This window comes from Oryctolagus cuniculus, chromosome 14, assembly GCF_051225735.1.
Source record: "Oryctolagus cuniculus isolate XC-2025 breed Fujian yellow rabbit chromosome 14, ASM5122573v1, whole genome shotgun sequence".
Classification (NCBI taxonomy): domain Eukaryota; kingdom Metazoa; phylum Chordata; class Mammalia; order Lagomorpha; family Leporidae; genus Oryctolagus; species Oryctolagus cuniculus.
Window position 1 is genome coordinate 21,223,149 of NC_142880.1, and position 14,243 is coordinate 21,237,391.

The following is a 14,243-nucleotide window of genomic DNA, read 5'->3' on the forward strand; positions in this document are numbered from 1 at the left end:
AAAATAAAAAAAAAGATTTTTTTACTGTAAATCCTCCAGAGAAGTCTTGAACACACAGCTATGTCTCATAATAGAGCTATATAGCCAGTGTAGAAGTCTTGCACGGCATGATCATGTCACTTTGGGCTTTCCTTGGCTCATCTGAACCTCTGCCAGTCAGTGTGATGATCCAACTTCCTCACACAGGCTTGTTACATGACAAATACACTTCACATCGTGCTTGAGCCATCCTGTGTTCTTGAAGTTTAGAAGTTGGACTTGATCCTGTGCTTTCCTGAGTGATTAAGTAACTCATGGCTGGAATTCACATCTCAGCTTTTGGCTTATTTGTAGGGTGACCTTGGAAAGATTATTTAATATCTGTGGCACAGCTTCTTGATCTATAAAATGAAGAGTCACAATTTTCTCTATTAATGAAGAGTGTGAGGAAGAATAAATGAGGTAACACGTGAAAACCTTAGAGTAGTTCCTAGTGCAGAGTAAGTGATCAATAGCTAATGACTTTTATTATCATCATTATTGTAAGGTTTGTTCCAGTTATAATTTTTTTATGATTCTTTGACACTTCTACACCACCATTCAAAAGAACATAGTGGTCCTTCTGCCTTTGTTTTATGGTTTTTCTCCCTCACATTTCCTCCCTGACAGTGTTCTCTTCAAAAGGGGAACCTGTACAATCACTGGTAGGACAAACTCAAAATACATATATTATGGGCATCTCAGAGTAAAAAGTTAGGTAATTCTGGAGCTGGCATTGTTGCTCAGTGGGTCAAACTGATGCCTGCATCCCACATGAGCACTGTTCAAGTCCCAGCTGCTCCACTTATGATCCGGCACCCTGCTATCACACCTGGGAAGGCAGCAGAAGATAGCCCTAGTGCTTAGCCACTGCCACTTACATGGGGGACCAAGATGGACTTCCTGGCTCCTGGCTTCAGACTGACTCAGCTCTGGCCATTACAGCCATCTGGGGAGTGAACTTTCAGATGGAAGATATTCTCTCTCTCTCTCTCTCTCTCTCTCTCTCTAACTCTGCCTTTCAAATAAATCAGTCAATCCTCTTTTTTAAATAATCACGTAAGTCAAAGACACACATCCTTAAGTTACTTACTTCAGCTTACATAATTAGTACAGCACTCACATTTTTGTAGATAGCTAATTATTAATTCCTACTGTTTTTACCTTATCCCCTTGTCCTTTACTAGGGGAATAGGAAAAAAAGATTCCTTCTTACTCTGTAGGGAGAAATTTTGTACATTTAGATTCTTCTAATATAATCCATTTCTAGGTCAAAACTGTACCCTTAATGGCCACTCCAGTCTGAGCTAAACAAATGGTCCTGCAACACTCAGGCCTTCTGTGCCAGGTTCTTTCTTCCAACACGTCTTGAAGAAAATGTCCAGTGGGGACTTTTCTACCTCTTGTCTCCATTGCTTTCCCTCCTGTGGCTCCAGCTGTCTTATTCCTTTTCTACTTACCCACTGTATTTAATGTTCTTTATTCCCTGTTTGTTGGTATTTCTTAGACTCCTGCCTTCCCATATGTGCTGTTTCTATTTTAGAGTGGTGATATTCCAGCTGTGTATATTTCAGGGACATAATTATTTTCATCATGGAAGTAAGTTTGTCGCAACACTTCATGTATTATTTTCTATGATTTAGTTCTTTTGTTTGAAGAGTCAAACTGGTTAGCAGTATTTAGATGGAGAATATATTTATCTTACTACTCAGAATATTTGAAGTAAGAGCAATGTGCTGATAACTTTAGGTCCATACCTCTCAAAACATGAATTTTAAATGAACAGAAACTTTCCCTGTTGTGAGAAGGGGATGCACTTACTAAAAGGAGCAAGGACACAAATGAATGTGCTGCACTTCTGATTGTGCAAAAAGAGTGACAGAAATTTCCAGAAGGACTGAGAGGCCACTGCGTCTTCTGCTTCCTTCCTCGCCACTCCTGATACCATGCTTCTGCTTTGGTTCTGAGTCCAGGTTCAGCAGCCTTCTCCATATATTAGCCATGTTGTTTTCACATGTAACTTAAATTGTTTTGAGTTTCGACATCCCACTGCAAAATGTTAAGAACTATCTACTTTCATAGGTTGTTGAGAGGATCAGATATGATAATATATTTAGAATTTTCTAACAAATGACCTCTTATATGGTACATGCTCAAAAATATAGCATGTTGGTTCCCTTCCTGTCCTTGATCTTCATCTGTCTGTAGATAATTGACACTATGAGTCAGAATGGAGTATGATCAAAAAAGCTGGAACATATCTGAATGCAAGTAAGGAAGTAAACTATCCTCACCATTTGTGCCTGAGGGCCCTGTGGGGAACTGGACTTCTTACATGGGTTTGCTTTGGCAATTCTAGCATTTCTGTTAGGAAGTCAAACCCTACATAAATGGGTTTGCCCTCTTTCTAGGTAGGGAAGGGTATAATCTGGCCTGGAAGTCTCTCTGTTCTTTTAAATCATTGACAATTTCTGCATTTACTTCTCAAAGGTGAAGTCAAATGCATTAAGAGAATCCAGACAAGTAGAAAAGGGACTGCACTGCAAGATGCTTTCTCATTATTGACAACTAAATGGAGATGGAAATGAAACAGGGGGTAGACCAGTTAGTCAAGTGAAGGGAGCGTGAGTAACATTCTAAGCAATTTCTAACCAAGTCAAAGCAGGGTTTTACTATTTGCTAACAGTCCCTGGGGCCCTTGGTCCAGTTGGGTTTTGTTGTTGTGCTTGTTGTTTGTTTGAAAGGCAGATTTACAGAGAGGGAGGGAGAAACAGAGAGATCTTCATCTGCTGGTTCACTCCCAAAATGACTGCAATGACTGAGGTGGGGTCAGCCCAAAACCAGGAGCCAGGAGCTTCATCTGGGTCTCCCACTGTGTTCAGGGACCCAAATATTTGAGCCATCTCCTGTTGCATTAGCATAAGCTGAATCAGAAGTGGAGCAGCCACAGCTTGCACTGGCACTCATACGGGATGCCAGCTGCACCATAACACCAGTCCCAGTCCAGTTAGTTTTGACAGGTTCTAACCAGACTCCTCAAAAAAATAAGCCAAAAGCCACTTCCTGTGCTATAAACAAAGCATCTGGGGATTTTTAGCTTTCATATTTTTAAATGGTAAAAAAGGAGTTGGGTAAGCAGTAAGGTAGAGAGGTTAGTTAGTTATGTCTTTGTATCAATGTCTGCCTGATTGAACTATATGTGTAGATGTATAACATCATCCCCATATATAATCTAACCATCTCCATCTATATGGAATTATACAATCACAATACTAAAAATGCTTCAAAAGACTGCAATGTATGATCATGTCTCCAACAGGTCAAGCAGTCCTACACCAATTAGTGTCTAAGCTATGCTTTCATATCTAAGAACCCAAATGACAGTGAATAAATCAAAAATCACTTTTATTCATGAGATTATACCCATTCCAATTCAATTAATATAAAACATTTATTGTATTCTTTTATCACGTGCAAGGCAAGAGTATGTGTATAAGGTGTTCATTTAGTTAACTCAAGTCAAACCTGTTTGCTAGTGAAGGCAAGTAGGTGATCCAATTAATAGAGAACTGTTACCTGATCACAAAGTGATTATTTGACTCTGGAACTATAAAGACAGTCATTCCTTGGAGAGAAGGAAGGCCAAGCAAGAGAGGCTGACTCCATTAGACAACCCCATCAAGCTCTCTCCCTCCACCCAACTGATAGAGAAATTCAGATCCCTAATCAGTTGCCTATAATTCTGAGCGTCTGGAAGCTGCAGTGAGGTAGAAAGTGTTTCTGATTTATTGCCATGTTTTGACAGTGGCCTTGGTGGCAGAACCCGGGAGCTTGGCTTCTGACCTTCACAGGGCAGCTGCTATTATTCTATTGCCTTGTGCTCAGCAGTCTTATTGTTTCTAGGTTGATACTTTATAAAACTTGTATTCCCTGTTTGCAGCTTCCTCTAAAAAAAGTCACTTATAAATACTTTTGAAAAAATGCCTATTGCTGTAAATAATTTTATATTAGATGAATCTTGGCTGCCCAAAAATAATAGAAGGGAAAAGAAAAAGAAACCTCGATGGAGCCAGCATTATGCTGCCACCTGCAATGCTGACATATGGGAGCTGGTTCCACTCCTGACTGCTCCACTTCCAATCCAGCTCTGTACTAATGGCAAAAACAGGAGAGGATGACCCAAGTTCTTCAGCCCCTGAACACACACAGGAGACAGCAATGAATCTCCTGGTTTCAGCCTGGCCTAGGCCTGGCTATTGTGGCCATTTAGGGGGTAAGCCAGCAGATAGAAGATATCTCTCTTTATATATATATATAATATAATATATATTATATGTATAATATGTAATATATAATATATATATTATGCTGACTTTCAAAAAAAAAGACAGAACTGAGGAGTTGATAGATTTTGTTGCCTACATGTTAAAAATACAGAGGTTTCCCTTTAAACTTTCCCCAGTTTCAGTCACCTGCAGTCACCTGCAATCCAAAAATATTAAATAGAAAGTCCCAGAAATAAGCAGTGTGTAAGTTTTAAGTGAATTTTATCATATTGCTATGATTGTTCTTATTATTGGTGATTGTTTTAAATACTTTTTAAAGATTTATTTATTATTTGAGAGCTATAGTTACAGTGAAAGAGACAGAGAGAAAGGTCTTCCATCCGCTGGTTCACTCCCAAGATGGCCGCAACGGCCAAAGCTGCACCCATCCGAAGCCAGGATCCAGGAGCCTCCTCCAAGTCTCCCACGAGGGCGCAGGCACCCAAGGACCTGAGCCATCCTCCACTGCTATCCCAGGCCACAGCAGAGAGCTGGATCAGAAGAGGAGCAGCCAGAACTAGAACTGGCATCCATATGGGATGCCGGCACCTCAGACCAGGGCTTTAACCCACTGCAGCACAGTGTCGGCCCCTGTTTTAAATATTTTATTGTGCCTAATGAATAAATTTTATAATAGTTATATACATAGAGAAAAAGGCATAGAAAACATAGGTTTCTCTACTATCTGAGGTTCCAGGCCTTAGAGGAATGTTGGATTGGAGGAATCACTGTATGCTTCTTTCCCTGAAGTCAGATAGTTGATAGGACATTTTTTAACTTCTAAATTTCTAAGAACTTGTCCCTTGGTTCTCTAGCATATCTACATGTGCATAGCTATGAAGCACAATCTCTGAATGGAGCTGCTAACAGCATGACTGTAAATATGAAAAGCTAATGAGAAAATAAGCTATAGAAATGTGAGAATGGATCATATCTGAGGTGAAATTTATTTTATCAGAATAAAAATGAACTTGAAATAGTGCACATAGGATTTAAAAGTGCAATGAGATGCAATCCCCATTTAATAATAAGACATCATGTCTTCTGTATATAAAGCTAATTAAAACTGAATCTTAGGCCATTGCCGCGGCTCACTAGGCTAATCCTCCACCTGCGGCACTGGCACCCCAGGTTTTAGTCCCGGTTAGGGCACAAGATTCTGTCCCAGTTGCTCCTCTTCCAGTCCAGCTCCCTGCTGTGGCCCGGGAGTGCAGTGGAGGATGGCCCAGGTCCTTGGGCCCTGCACCCCATGGGAGATGAGGAGGAAGCACCTGGCTCCTGGCTTCAGCTTGGCCCACACCTGGATATTGCAGGCATTAGGGTGTGAACCAGCGAATGCAAAATCTCTCTCTCTCTCTTTCTCCTGCTCTCTGTCACTCTGCATTTCAAACAAATAAATATGTACAAAAGAAAAAAGAAATACTAAAGGATGTTTTTTCTGCCGAAGGAAATGGAAACTTTAGGGAAGAATGAAGAGCATGAGAAAAGGTAAATCCCCAGGTAAATATGAGTATCTCTTCCTTCTAATTTCCTTAAAACACATAACTTATTTGAAGCAAAAATGGTAGCAGTAGCTTGTGGAGTTTAAAAATATGATGGAATAGAAGGATGGGGTAAATAGACCTCTATTACTGAAAAGTTTTTTTTATTTCATGTGAAGTGGTACAATATTATCTTCTAAGCAGATAAGATAGTGAAAAGCTAAGGATGTATATTATAGAGTAATACAAAGATTACAACTACAAAATTATTCTAAAATTATCTGAACAAGCACAAATAAGCAGAAAAGTAAGAAACAAACAAACCACAAGGAATAAAATACACATAATGAAATAGTAAGCCTATATTCAACTAGAACAATAATTCCATCAAATATTAGTGTTTTAAATAATTAAATAAAAGACAATGATTTCAGGATAAATAAAATTTTAAAAATCTAAAGAGATTATAGATTATATTAAAAATAAAGATCACAAATGAAACATGTTAATGAATGGAAAAAGACACACTGTGCAATTGGAATGCATTAGGAAGCTGAATATGCTGTAATTATCAGACAAAACACATCAAGAAAAAGATGTTCACTAAAGGAAAAAAAGGAAAAGGAGTCCTGTGATGATGAAGGATTTAGCTCATCAGGAAGATATAATAAGAGTTTCTCAAAAGACATAAAGCGAGAACTGAGGGGCAGGCCTGGTGGTTCAGATGCAATTTGAGATGCCTGTGTCCTATATCAGGTACCCAGATTTGATACCCAGCTCTTGTGGGGAGCAACTGGGAGCAACTCGGACTAGACTAAGTTACTGGAATTAAGACATTCTATGCATCTGCTCTCCCACAATATGGCGCTGGGAGAGGAGGAAACAGCTTCTACACAGCTGCCTCTCACCAACTTGACAAACTGTAGGACCTGCTCCTGATTGGAGGAGAGCAGCGTACTCGGCATGTGGGCAGCCGAGTTGGGATTGGTGGAAGAGGACTATAAAGGAGGAGAGAGACAACATGCACCAGGAACACCTGAGGAACATCTGAGCAGCCCCCGAGAGAGCCGGCCGGCGGTGTGCCGCTCCCCCGAGGAAGTGGGGAAAGTGGCTAGGGGGAACCGCCCTTCCACGGAGGTGGAAGGGATGGTAGCCAACCCGGGAAGAACCAGCAGCAAACCCGGGAAGGGCCGAGCAGACAAAAAGAACAGCGCAGGGTTCTGTGTCGTTCCTCCACGAAGAGGGGGAGCGACAGCTCTGGCTCCTGACTTCAGTTTCCTGCTGTTGCCACCCTGGGAGGCACTGATGATGGCTCAAGTAATTGAGTTTCCAACTCCCACATGGGAGAAGTCGATTGTATTCTCCATTTCCAGCTTCAATCTGACCCAACCCCTGGCAGATGCAGGCATTTGGAGAGTGAACCAATGGATCAGCATGTCTTCTCTCTCTCTTTCTCTCCCTTCCTCTCTCTCTCTCTCTCTCTCTCAATATCTCTCTCCCCTACTCTGCTTTTCAAAGACACTTTTAAATAAATTTTTAAATTTAAAAACTTATAAAGAAAAGGGAAATAAAAATTCTTCCATCTTGTTCAGAGATTCTAATATGTCTCACAGCAAATGATAAAGCAGACCCTCCCAAAAAATTCAGTGCAATCATATTTGGTCTGATTAACACTGTTGGACACATGGATCTAATTGGTAAGAAAGCAACTATAAATATGTGATTAAAACCATAAGACAAGGGAGGATTATTTTCTTTCTTCTATTTTTTAAAGATTTATCTATTTATTTGAAAGCAGAGTTACAGAGAGGCAGAGGCAAAAAGGTCTTCCAACCACTGTTCACTCCACAGATGATCACAACGGCTGGAGATGAGCCAATCTGAAGACAGGAGCCAGGATTCTTCTGGGTTTCCCACACAGGTGTAGGAACCCAAGTACTTGGGCTATCTTTTACTACTTTCCCAGGCCATAGCAGGGAGCTGGATTGGAAGAGGAACAGCCAGGACTTGAACCAGCACTCATATGGGATGTCAGCACTGCAAGCAGCAGCTTTACCTGCTATGCCACCGTGCCAGCCCCAGGGAGGATTATTTTCAATTCAGGAAAAATGTGTATCAAGATGGAATTTTTTTTAAAGATTTATTTTATGTATTTGAGAAGCAGAGTTACAGACACAGAGGGAGAGACAGATAGAGAAGTCTTCCATCTGCTGATTCACTCCCCAAATAGTCACAATGGCTGGACTAGATGAATCCAAAGCCAGGAGCCAAGAGCTTCTTCTGGGTCTCCCATGTGGGTGCAGAGGCCCAAGGACTTGTGCCATCTTCCACTGCTTTCCCAGGCCATCAGCAGAGAGCTGGATTGGAAATGGAGCTGTGAACCAGCATCCATATGGGATTCCAGTGCCAATGGCAGAAGCTTAACCTACTATGCTACAGCATCAGCCCCCAATTTGGAATTTTTTATACAGTTAAAATCATTTAGGAGTGATGGTGACAGAAAGGTATTTCAGACATTCAAAGACTCTGATATGTCACTATCCACAGGCCCACACTGAAAGAATGATTAATACTTTACCCAAAAACATAAAAGCACCACAGGCTGATGAAATGTTAGCTATTACAATATCAAAATAATAATAAATGTGTGCATTCTGAATGGTAAAGTAAAGCTCTACATAATCATTATATCAAGGAAAGATATACGATGTTTACTTAAAGTACACTAATACCTTTGTCATGTTCAAGAAAATAATAGAAATTGAACAATGGAAACCTGTTTCTAAAAAGATCATACTTAGCACTTACCTTAATATTTTAAGAGTCACACTAAATTAAAAATACAATTAAAGCTTTCAATGATCAAAGTAGAAAAACTTTATCAGTCTAACAGAAAGAAAGTGAGAGCTCATCCTGTGAGGCCCACACTGTTGGGATGGTGGGCTGCAGTGTTCTTCAACAAGAAGCACCAGAGATAGTTTTGGTGATCAGTTAGGCACAATCTTTTAAAGGGCAGGCCAAGGGGAGTAGCTAGTTCAAGGTAGCAACACTAATTCTACAGATAAAGCTGATACTGGCACTGCTATGCTTCTCCACTCAGCTTGAAGGTCTCATAGCCCATGTAGCCTTCCAGGTAGTCTTATGGGTCTGGGCCACATCCAGGAGTTGTTTATCTAGCTCACAATTACAAGGCCCCTCAACAGGAAGTGGGGGTGGGCGAAATGTACCTGGGGCCCCTGCCACCTGCCAGCAGTCAGGTCATGTGTGGGTCTCAGTGTGCTGAGTCCTCAACCAGGGTTTTTCCCAGGGGGCATGATGTGCCATGGCCTCTTGACCTCCTTCAAAGACTAAGCAGCCAGTCTTCCAGCCAGCCATAGGATCACTCACAAGCAAGAATGAACAAACAAAAGAACATTAACCACAAAATACAAAGATAGAAGAAATGAGTCCAAACATTCAAATTATAAAAATTAATTGGTCTTTCTTTATTCATCTGCATTCCACTTTCACAACACCTAAGCAAAGCAAAATCAAACTGAAGAAGTAAAACTAACGGAAAAGAAATGGAAATACTATCTAAATACTAGTCCTGCGATAAGCTTGAGTAACAATGGTGATACCCAGCAAAGGTCAAATGTCATTAAGCAAGATTTAAAAAAACTCTATAGAGTAGTAAAATGAGCAATCTTCCAAGAAGATACACTATGCATCAACTCATGTACACTTAGTAGCATACATAAATGAGAGGTTTTCCAAAAATCCATGAAAAATGCATATAATGAAACAAATATGAGTTTTTAAAAAAATAAGTTGTATTAAAATAAATGTATCTTAAAATTTCATTTTTCCATGAAAGAAGTAAAGTCTTTTCCTCATATAAAGCAAAAATTTAACTACTTTTATTAGAAACACACATTAAGAGGAACTTGTTTCCACTGTAATCTCAGGAACTGACTAGTTGTAAGACCCCAAACACATCAGTTAAGCTCAGTTCCCTATTTGTGAAATGAAATACTCATGCTTGTCTTACTGAATGCAATATATTTCTTCAATTTTTATTTACTTATTTTATTTCTTTTAAAGGCAAAAAGATATTCAGGAAATCCTTTCCACTAGTTCACTTCTCAAATGCCTGCAACAGCCAGAGTTGGGCCGGGTTGAGGCCAGGAACTGGGAACTCAACTCAGATCTCAATCCACATATGCACACACACACACACACACACACGGTTGCACATATGTGCTTATATATGTTTTTGTTTTTTTTTTTTTTTGACAGGCAGAGTGGACAGTGAGAGAGAGAGAGACAGAGAGAAAGGTCTTCCTTTTGCCGTTGGTTCACCCTCCAATGGCCGCCGCGGCCGGCGCGCTGCAGCCGGCGCACCGCGCTGATCCGATGGCAGGAGCCAGGAGCCAGGTGCTTTTCCTGGTCTCCCATGGGGTGCAGGGCCCAAGCACCTGGGCCATCCTCCACTGCACTCCCTGGCCACAGCAGAGGGCTGGCCTGGAAGAGGGGCAACCGGGACAGAATCCGGTGCCCCGACCGGGACTAGAACCCGGTGTGCCGGCGCCGCTAGGCGGAGGATTAGCCTAGTGAGCCGCGGCGCCGGCCATGTGTGTAGTTATATGTATAGAGACTAGTAAACATGAAAGAAAAATATCTGTTACAAGATCTTGGAACCATCAGTTGCAGAAGCCAGTACAGGAGGAAATAGATAAGTAAGATAGAGGAGCACAAAGCCATGAAAGAAAGGGCTATTTGCACAGATCTGTATCCAGAGGGCACAAGTAAAAATTAAGATAAACAAAAAAATACACTTTTTGGTAGCTCACACTACATCAATCATATAGTAAGGAGCAGGTAACCTTCTTGGCTATTTTATAAAGAGGCTGTTATCAATGTTAAGACAGGCGTAATCCTTTGCTCTAACGTGTTCCCTGAAACCTTTAAAAAAAAAAAAAAGTAGGTTTTGGCTGGATTGTGTCAGATCACGCCACAAGTCATTTACTTTTGTGGACGCTTTGCTAAATTTCGAAGCCCAAGATGAGCTATATAGCAAAAATCTGTAAAATTTGACAGTTTATATGACAGATGAAAGAGCAAAGATCCACCTTCGGTGCGCCAAGAACAGAGGGAGTTAAATAGTAATGCACTTCATGGAGACAGCTGTTGAGCTGTTTCCCCTCCCTTTGATCTGTCACCAGTGTGTTTGACACTCCTGCAGCTTAACAGATAAACTTTGCGATTCTCAGTATCTCCTCAGCCCCCTGGGAGATTTCACTGAAAATCTGTTGTTGGAAAGGCTGAGGACTTGCACAAAATGGCTTAAAGTGTCAGGTTCCTGGGAGCCAGCATTTAAATCACCTTCTCTGCCTACACCACTTCTGGTCCAGCTTCCTGCGGGACAACAGACGATGGCTCTAGTACTCGGGTCCCTGCTGTCCATGTGGGAGACCTAGACTGAATTCTGGGCTCCTTAATTCAGCCTGACCCACCCTTGCCTATTGCAGGCATTTGGGGACTGAACCAGCGAATTAAACAGTTTTCTCTGCCTGTCTCTCCACGCTGCTTTGCTTTTCAAGTAAATAAAAATAAATAGATGAGGCTCCAGTGCTGTAGCGTAGCAGGTAACAGCTGCCACCTGCCTTGCTGGCATCCCACTTAGGTGCCTGTTGGGGTCCCAGCTGCTCCACTTCTGATCCAGCTCTCTGCTATGGCCTAGGAAAGCAGTGGAAGATGGTCCAAGTTCTTGGGCTCCTGCACTCACATGGGAGACACTGATGAAGCTCCTGGCTCCTCGCTTCAGATCAGCAAAGCTCCAGCTGTTGCAGCCATCTGGGGAGTGAGCCAGTGGATGGAAGACTCCTCTCTCTCTTTACCTCTGCCTCTGTAACTCTGCCTTTCAAGTAAATAAATAAACCTTTAAATAAATAAATAAACATTTTTAGGGGCCGGCGCTGTGGCACAGCGGGTTAACACCCTGATCTGAAGTGCCAGCACTCCATATGGGCACCAGTTCAAGTCCCGGCTGCTCTACTTCCGATCCAGCTCTCTGCTATGGCCTGGGAGAACAGTGGAGGATGGCTCAAGTGCTTGGACCTCTGCACACACATGGGAGACCCTGAGGAAGCTCCTGGCTCCTGGCTTCAGATCGGCGCAGCTCCGGCCATTGCATCCAACTGGGGAGTGAACCAGTGGATGGAAGACCTTTCTCTCTCTCTCTGCCTTTCCTCTCTGTGTAATTCTGACTTTCAAATAAATAAATAAATCTTTTAAAAAATAAAAATAAAAAATAAACATTTTTAAAAATCAGATTTCTGGCTCTGAAAAAAGCTACCATCTAAGGCCAACAATATTAATAAGGCCAAAAGATTAAATTATGTCAGTGCAATACAAAAAATTACTTATTTAAAGATAAGAGAGGTTAAATATTTCCTTGCCTGTGAATTTCTAAAGTAGGATTTATACGTTTTTCAGGGCCAGTACAAAGTAGGTATTCAGTTCTCTGTTGTTGGATAGAATTGAATTAAGAAGGTATTAGAGTGCTTAGCCTGATCTAATGTGAAAAGGAAAACACTAGAAAATCCACACGGTGCAGAGAATTGTAAACACCCACATCCACCCATGTTCCTCCTGGCAACAGGGCCCTGACATCAGCTCTCCTTTCCTCTCAAACATGGGCTCCTGCCAAGCCTCCACACCTAGCTTGGGGTTGGGGAAGAGTGTGTGACACACATCTGAGCCAATCAGCATGTTACATTACCCTGGGCCATATTGACTGGCTCAGTGATTGACACAGCAACCAATGAGAAACAAAGACATGCTTCTGCAAATCCAGAGACAAAGGTTCTTGCTCTTCTTTTTTAAGATTTATTTATCTGAAAGTCAGAATTACAGAGACAGAGAGAGAGAGAGGTCCTCCATCTGATAGTTCACTCCCCAGTGGGCCGCAATGGCAGGAGCTGCACTGATCCAAAGCCAGGAACCAGGAACTTACTCTGGGTCTCCCACGTGGGTGCAGGGGCTCAAGGACTTGGGCCATCTTCTACTGCTTTCCCAGGCCACAGCAGAAAGCTGGATCAGAAGTGGAGCAGTCAGGTCTCCAACCAGCACCCATATGGGATGCTAGCACTGCGGGTGGCGGCTTCACCCACCATGCCACAGCGCCGGCCCCAGTTCTTGTTCTTTTGTATGACATTTAAAGGCCAGATAACAAAAGATTGACAGCTGCTGATGATCATGAATGAAGTCAAAAGTGAATTAAGACAAAGTGGACACAAGAGATGGAAAGAGGTTCTTCAGCCCCAACTGGCTCTGGTTGAGCCCCTGCATTCAGCTAATCTAGATATCTGCTAGCTTGTGAGTCTGGTCTACTGTTTGCCATGGCTCACTTGGCTAATCCTCTGCCTGTGGCACTGGCACCCCGGGTTCTAGTCCCAGTTGGGGCACTGGATTCTGTTCCGGTTGCTCCTCTTCCAGTCCAGCTCTCTGCTGTGGCCCTGGAAGGCAGTGGAGGATGGCCCAAGTGCTTGGGCCCTGCATCCAACCAGGAGGAAGTGCCTGGCTCCTGGCTTCGGATCAGCGCAGCGCACTGGCTGCAGCAGCCATTTCAGGGGTGAACCAACGGAAAAGGAAGACCTTTCTCTCTGTCTCTCTCTCTCTCTCTCTCACTGTCTAACTCTGCCTGTCAAAAAAAAAAAAAAAAAAAGACAAGCAAAGGGAACCAGAAGAATTTTTCTCTGAGTCACACAATTTTTAATTTTCTCTGCTCTCACTAGATCTTATCACTATACCTCTTCTTTGCTTCTCTCATTTGAGAATCACAAGTGTCATCTTTATTTTTCTGTGATTCGGTTCATTTCACTCTCTCCAATGGACTGGAGATGCAAAATTGTCTTATTCGTGTGTAAGCCTGTCTCTCCTCAGGAGCTCCCTCAGGAGAGGAATTATAGATTATTCATTTTGTGTGCATAGTACCTACGTGGCTTATATTTTGAAACATAGTAGGTATTCACAATAATCTCTGATATAAGGTGGTGCTATGGAGAGGTTATGAAGGAAGCACATATAGATTCAGACTAGCTACTTGTTTCTATTACAGACCACCTGGCTGGACACCTCGGTAGCCTCATATATAAAGCAGGCAGAATAATGTCATCTTCCACGATGCCATAAAAGTAGTGTTAGATGACTAACTTAAAAAATTCCTCAACAATTATTATTTAATCCCATTTCCAATAAACAAGCAAAACATAATGAAATGTGGTGGAGGGCTAGTCAAAAGCAAAGAGAAAATCAAACTGAGGAGATACAGTGAATGCAAAAACAACATATTTTGGCAAAGAACTAAATAGAGTGAAGAGTGCAGATAATTAAAAATCACAAGATTTGAAGATGCGAGGATGCCAGTGACAACTTC